Below are 7,400 nucleotides of genomic sequence, written 5' to 3' on the forward strand. Positions count from 1 at the left end.
TAATCAGGATCCAAACTGCAAAGAGGTCTACTCAGTTGACAGGTCAATAAAGCAATCAGTAATGTTTTCCATACTATTGTTGCCAGTATTTCTGATCAGTTTAGAACATTACATCATGTCTAAAGACATCAGGATGTTATTGTTCTAAGATTATCTGGAAACTTAACACTCTGTATTGGTGTATGTGACTAACAGGTTATAGAAGGGTCTGCACATGGGCTGTGATTTTGTAGTTGGGGGTGAGAGCCACTACCCGATAGCGTGCTGTCATAAGTGACTGCAGGAGTCCTGGGTGATCTTCAGTAAAAGTGCTGAGGTTCAAGGGAAAAGAGGTCTTTCCTGACTGAACCTGGTTATCCATGTTGCGGCTGCCCTTGAGGCTTTCCCAACAGCAGCTTCTCATCCTTGTACCCGATGGGACATCAAGCTTCCCATCCCCATTAGCCCTCCACAAGTCATAACACCAGAGGCCTTCAGTCAGGATTCTCATTAAGTTAATCATAACACCAAGCAAAAGCTCATTAACTGGACGGATAAGGTGGGAACCCAGGCCAAGCACAGCTACATGCTTAGTCTTTTGGCCTTTGGAAAACAACACCTAAGCAAGAAGTAACTCTATGGTAATGTCTCTACCTAGCCAAGTTTTGGGGAAATTCAGATAAATCCTGGTAGAAGGTTGCTTATATGTGCCTTTGTATTATGAAATCAAACCTGCAACATCTCTGCACCTCTTTCTCAGAAAGTACCAGAATTCCAGGACAGGCTTCTGTTTAATGAAATTTTCAAGCTGTTCCTTTAAAAGATGGCTACTTTTGGTTGGTTGGAAAAGCCTTTGCAGAATGGGGCTCCTAAGGCTATTCTTGGGCTAACAGCAAACAAAACTGATAAGGTGGCCAGACAAGTTTTTCTAGCAGTATTGCAATGACCCTCATTAGCATGCCAAGACCCACAATAATCCTGTGCCTCAGTGATCATTATGTTAAGCTGTTGTAATCAAGGCTTGTATTAAGTATCCTCCGCAGATCTCTCACATTCTTTTTCACTGTGTTCCCCTTATTTTGTCATCACCTGATCAGCTGCTATGCCATGAGACTCAAAATCTATAAAACACTCTGAGTATGTTCTAAAAGCTCATAGTTGGCTCTGAGGACCACTACCTGGTAGCATATTGTCCTAAGTAAATTGCAGGGGCCCTGAGTGATCTCACCCATAAAAACACTGGAGTTCAAGGCGATTTAATCTTTCCTACAGGTGCAAGTGTTTATTCCAGCAATTGGTAAGGAGACTCTGACACAAGCAAGACGTAATATTTTCTGAGGCTAGAGACCCAGGCCCTGAAATATGCAGCTCAGGCCTAATACAACAGTTGACTAATGTGCGATGAAGTGAAAAATAAACATCTTGAATTCTTCATCTGCATTATTTGCTGATATGAAGACTTTGTAGTTTGCATTAAAAACCAATTGATTTGTAGTGCATTTTTAAATGTGGGGCTGTTTGCACATAAAGTTGCAACTCCACAATTTGCCGTGGCACATGCCATGTGCATGCTGCAGTCTTTCCAACTATTTAACCTCTGATCTGGGTTGATTGCAGGCTGCCATATGATGTCCAAACCCAGATGCTATAGGTTAATTGTGTCTGAAACAAGCCAGTTAACTACTAATTGTAGGTTAACTGCAAGTTTTTAACCTATTATTAATCTATAGTGCTGAGTTCAGGTGTCACATAGCAACCCCCAATTTAGGGGTTGAATATTCAAAATGGCAGCTGAGCATGCCTGACACTCAAAGCAGCAAATTGTGAACTGACTAACCCGTGATTTGCCACCATTATTTGTGGAGGTCTTTGTATGTTTAACTTAAGGCTGGAAGACAAGTCTGCATTACAGCTGAGCCTTTTATTTTCAGAAACAGGATCCAGCCATTACCTCTTCATCCTGGAATCCTAAGTGTAACCTGATACCTATAGACCTAGCAGAGACTTATTCAATCAACCATCCTCTTGAGATTTTGGGTGCTTCCAGAGAGGACTTAAAGAGATGGGAGTACCAGACCCATCTTATCTGTCTCTTGAGAAACCTATATGCAGGTCAAGAAGCAACAGTGAGAAGTGGACACGGAACCACTGATTGGTTCAAAATTGAGAAAGGAGTTCGGCAAGGCTGTATACTGTTACCCTGCCTATTTAACTTTTATGCAGAGCACATGAGAAAGGCGGAACTTGATGAATCACCAGTTGGAATTAAGATTTCTGGGAGAAATATCAACAACCTCAGATATGCAGATGATACCACTCTAATGGCAGAAAGTGAAGAGGAACTAAAGAGCCTCTTGATGCGGGTGAAGGAGGAGAGCACAAAAGTTGGCTTGAAACTCAACATTAAGAAAACTAAGATCATGGCATCTGGTCCGCTCACTTCCTGGCAAATAGATGGGGAAGAAATGGAGGTAGTGACAGATTTTATTTTCCTGGGCTCCAAGATCACCACAGACAGGGACTGCAACCAAGAAATTAAAAGACATTCCTGGGGAGGAAAGCTATGGCAAATCTAGACAGCATACTAAAAAGGAGAGACATCACTCTGCCAACAAAAGTGCGTATAGTCAAGGCTATGGTTTTCCCAGTTGCAATGTATGGCTGTGAAAGCTGGACCATAAGGAAGGCTGAGCGCCAAAGGACAGAGGCCTTTGAATTGTGGTGCTGGAGGAGACTCCTGCGAGTCCCTTGGACCACAAGGCGATCAAACCAGTCAGTCCTAGAGGAGATCAACCCTGACTGCTCTTTAGAAGGCCAGATACTGAAGATGAAACTCAAACACTTTGGCCACCTAATGAGAAGGAAGGACTCCCTGGCGAAGAGCCTAATGCTGGGAACAATAGATGGCAAAAGTAGAGGGGGACAGCAGAGGATGAGGTAGCTGGATGGAGTCACTGAAGCAGTTGGTGTGAGCTTAGGTGGACTCCAGGGGATGGTGGAGGACAGGAAGGCCTGGAGGAATGTTGTCCATGGGGTCGGGATGGGTCAGACACGCCTTCGCAACTAACAACAACAACAAGACAGGACTTTATTCTATAGTCTCCCCATGGAATTTTACACAGAATTTTGCAGTGAATTCTGGTGAGGTTGTCTTCTATTTGTAACCATCTCAGTTTTCCTACTGTTTCTCCCATTTTTTAATTTAAAAAAACTGTCAAGGAGGTAAAAACAGAATAGTTGTACAATGCTTTTTTGACTGGAAATGTTAGGAGACATCTGTCCGGAAATACATGAAATCTAAATGCAGACAACATACCACTTAAAAACATACACACTTTGTGAGTATTTCCCCTCCCTTCCTCCTCCTATCTCCTTTGCTCTGGAGAACTGAAATACTTGAGTTATTTTGGTTGGCTGGTTCTAAGAAACGTATTGCCAACTGTGGATCTTGGACTTTACTCAAAAGGATTGTTAACTTGGTAGTCAGCATCCCTTATTGCATGCTCAATTTGTATTAGGCTAAAAAGCTACTCATTTTTCACACTTAAAGAAAAGCCCTGATATTTGTGTCTGGACTGGGCGGAGGCTGAAGGAGACAGAGGAGGCTAGTGCTCTCTGGCAGGAGTGTGTTAGTAATTTTCCAACCTTCATAGTTTTATAGGACTGCCCTATAGTTTAGCCTTCAGCATCTAATCTAGTACAGAATGCTGGTGAGAGCACACTTTTATGCTTCTGTATATCCCTGAATTTGCCCTGTTTGAATGAAATAAAGCATTTTTTCCTTGGGTGAGATTTCCCATTTTGCCCTGAGAGATTCATAAACACTATTCTAAGTCCATATAACCCATAAACTACTTTTTTGTTACTCAGAAAATAGAGTTTGGGAGAGTGGGCGGCGAAGAAACTGAGCCCTCCATATTAAATGAGAACCAAGTATTGAGCAATTCAGCTTGCAATTGTTTCTTTGTTTCAGTGCTTTTCCAACCCAAAACTGTTCAGTTAGCTAAATATACTGGTGTCCCTGGAAAACAGTAGGTTCCACAAGTTTTTATTCTGATGGCAAAATCAAAACCAGAACCCTAACAAAAATGAAATAGTCTTTCTCTTAAATGAGAAATATGTAACTATATTGCAATTAATGTAAATATACTATGTACTCTTATATAGAGCAAAATTACTACTTTATGTCCATTCATAATGCCAAAAAACCACCCCTTTGAAAATTGAAAGTTTATCAAGTCCTTCTCCTCAAGTGTTGCTGTATTAGTCTTTTAGCTGTCAAAAGGATGCTGAAAATCCATTTATACCGTGTAGGTTTCAGAGTTTATTCAGCTACACTGTATGTCTGGATGTCAGGCATGCAGCTAGGGTTGGGTTTTGGGACCAGCGTGTGGTGCAGTGGTGAAGAGTGCAGAAGTGGGACTCAGGAGATCAGGGTTCTAGTCCCTACTCTGGCATGGAGCTCACTGGGTGCTTTCTGGCCACTCACAGATTCTCAGCCCAGCCTACCTCACAGGGTTGTTGCTGTGAGGATAAGATTGAAAGCACCAAGAGGAGAATTATGAAAGCCGGTCTGAGTTCCTTGAAAAGGAAAAAAGGCATGATATAAATATAATAAATAAAGGCCACCCCATAGCTTTCCCCCTCCCCGCAAATGACCACCTACAGGATGGCAAGCACTGAATACAGCAGAAGGAACTTCGTTTAATTCCTGTAATCACAATGGTGCTATGATTTAAGTGAGCTTAAAATGTAAAACTGCCCATGCTCAGGGTATTTGTATTTTTAACATCAGACTTGGCAGAGCAGTTTTTTTGTTGTTGTTCTAACATACCACTAATGCTAGTTGTAAAGTATGGAATGACAGTTGGAGATGAGGAGAAAAGAAAAATTAAGTTATTATCTAATATTAGATTTCACAGGCATCTAACCCTACCCCCACCCCAAATAAACCATTAAGTCTGGAGTTCAAAATTACCTAGCTGCACCCTGCTGTCTGTGAAACTCCTATCTCTCACCTGTTTCCTGGGGCTGGAAAAGGTGCTGAATCTATTGACTGTCTCAGAGTACTATGCTTCCATAATATAAGCTCAATTTTACTTCAGCCCTAATTTCTAGACAATTTCCCCAAAAGAGGGATAGAAGACCAAATTTATCAAGGACAGGCAGGGGAGATGCACAACCCCGCAGGCCCCTCTCTTTAGAGAGGGCTGGCCCCACCCTTGTTCGAAGGCAGAGGAGACTCCCTGCAAGCGGACACGCGGGTCAGATCCTGAGCCTGGGACGTGTGGGTGTCCAGCTGCGTCATGAGAAGCAGTGAACCGTTGGCTTTGGGTGCCGAGAGACCTGCTGAGACTTCGGGGGAGACCTCTCCTGTCTTGTGGTCCTGAGAAAAGCCAGCAATTTCAAACCAGGGGGAGCAAAGGATGATGATGGCTATGCATGAAAACTGTCTCCAGACACTACAGCAAGCGTCCTCTGCAGCTCTTCAGCAAGAGGGAGAGCCAGGGAAATTGAAAGTGATTGCCCCAATCTGTATTAATTAGAGTCTATTAACTCATCAGAGCGCACACAGGCGGCTGCACGGGCCGCTTCCCCCATGAAGGGAGCTGCTACCACCATCTCTTGGCACAGAGGGGATCTGAGCCAGGAAAAGAGCAGTTGCGCTCCTGTTTGGAAAGGCAGTTTGCCCTCAGATGTATGGAGCCAGGGCATAAAGTGCACCTGTCTGATGGGGGCGGGGTGGCTCCAGCTGGAAACACTCCATAACCCTGCTGCTTTCTCTCTCCTGATACTTGTCTGGGAGAGAGAATAAGTGAAAAGAACGGAGAAAAAGGGAAGGAGTTTGTTTATGGGAAGGGGGTTGTCAAGAGGAATGATATGGCAGGAATGATCTCGAGGTGTGCTGGCCCTCCAAATGTGGCCTGGCTTTGCCTAGATAAGGAGCAGTGTGGAGTTATAATGAATTTGACCCAAGGAGTGTGATTGCGGAAAGTAAAGGTCAGAGGAAAGAAGATGGCTTGTCAAAGGGGGGGACTTTGGCTTGTGAGTCTGCTCTTCAGGAGAGGCTAGAACAGGAAGGCTGGAGTCCTCTAGATGCTAGTGAGAAGGCTGTGGCTGAGTGACAGAGCACCTGCTTTGTACACAGAAGGTCACAAGCTCAGTCCCAGCATCCCCAGGTAAGCGGGATCCCTAGGTAAGGGGTAAGGATCCCTAGTCCCCGGAAAAATTCTACCCTGAAACCCTGGAGAGCCATGGCTGCCAGTCCGTGCCAACAGTACTGGCTAGATGAACCAGTGGCATGCTTCCTATGTTCCTGCAATTCCCATCGTCCCTGACCATTGGCCATGGTGGCTCAGGCTGATGGGAGTCAGGAGTCTAAAAAAGCTGGAAGGCTGTAGCTTCCCCTCTCATGGACTAGGGCATAATGGAGGCAGCAGAGGGGCAAAATCTTGAGTGGGAGGACTAGGGATCCCTATTCTCTAGGAAAGGCAAAGGCTGACTCCCCACCTTCTCTACACGGGGCAAATTGCTTCCCCAGGGGCCCTCCTAGAACAAGGTAAGCCCAATGCGTATTCACCACATAGCCCTGCTCTGTCCTGAAGGGCCTGAGGGAGGACACAGCCAGAGCTTCTTGCCTTGCCACTGTTTCACCCGGCAGGATGCCGCTCTCATGTGTGCATCTTACTTGGGCAGCTGGTTGGCTACTGTGGGAACAGAATGCTGGACTAGAAAGGCCTTTTATCTGATCTAACAGAACTCTTCTAGCATTTGCCTCGGCTTCGTTATTTTCTTCTAAGCTCAATTTCCTTGACTCTCACAGTCCCCCTCCCTAGCCTTTGAAAGTGAGTGTGAAAAGTAACCCTGCCTAGCTTCTCCTCCATTCAGCTACCTAATGTATCCAAGAGTAGGAAGAGAAGAGAACTCTTCATTGTAGAGATGAGCAGCACATGCATATGTGCAAAACACAGAGCTGGGTGCCTTCAGTAATTTGGGGGTCTTCCTCCTCTAGGCATGCGGGCTGCTCTTGATGGCCTGTCATGAGCAACCGCTCAAGGAAGCATCACTGAAGTGCCTGGCTCAGCCAGGTTCCTTGTAGGTAACGTGTTTTGGGAGGGCTGCCTAGCAATCCAGTCTGCATGCATCTAACTTCCTCCTCTGTCCTATAACTTCTATGTTGTTGCTGTTGCTAGTTGCGAAGTCGTGTCCAACCCATCGCGACCCCATGGACAACATTCCTCCAGGCCTTCCTGTCCTCCACCATCCCCCGGAGTCCACTCAAGCTCACACCAACTGCTTCAGTGACTCCATCCAGCCACCTCATTCTCTGCCATCCCCCTCTTCTTTTGCCATCTATTGTTCCCAGCATTAGGCTCTTCTCCAGGGAGTCCTTCCTTCTCATTAGGTGGCCAAAGTATTTG

Source organism: Varanus komodoensis, unplaced genomic scaffold (assembly GCF_004798865.1).
Source record: "Varanus komodoensis strain SLA01 unplaced genomic scaffold, ASM479886v1 scaffold6_1, whole genome shotgun sequence".
In the NCBI taxonomy this organism is placed as follows: domain Eukaryota; kingdom Metazoa; phylum Chordata; class Lepidosauria; order Squamata; family Varanidae; genus Varanus; species Varanus komodoensis.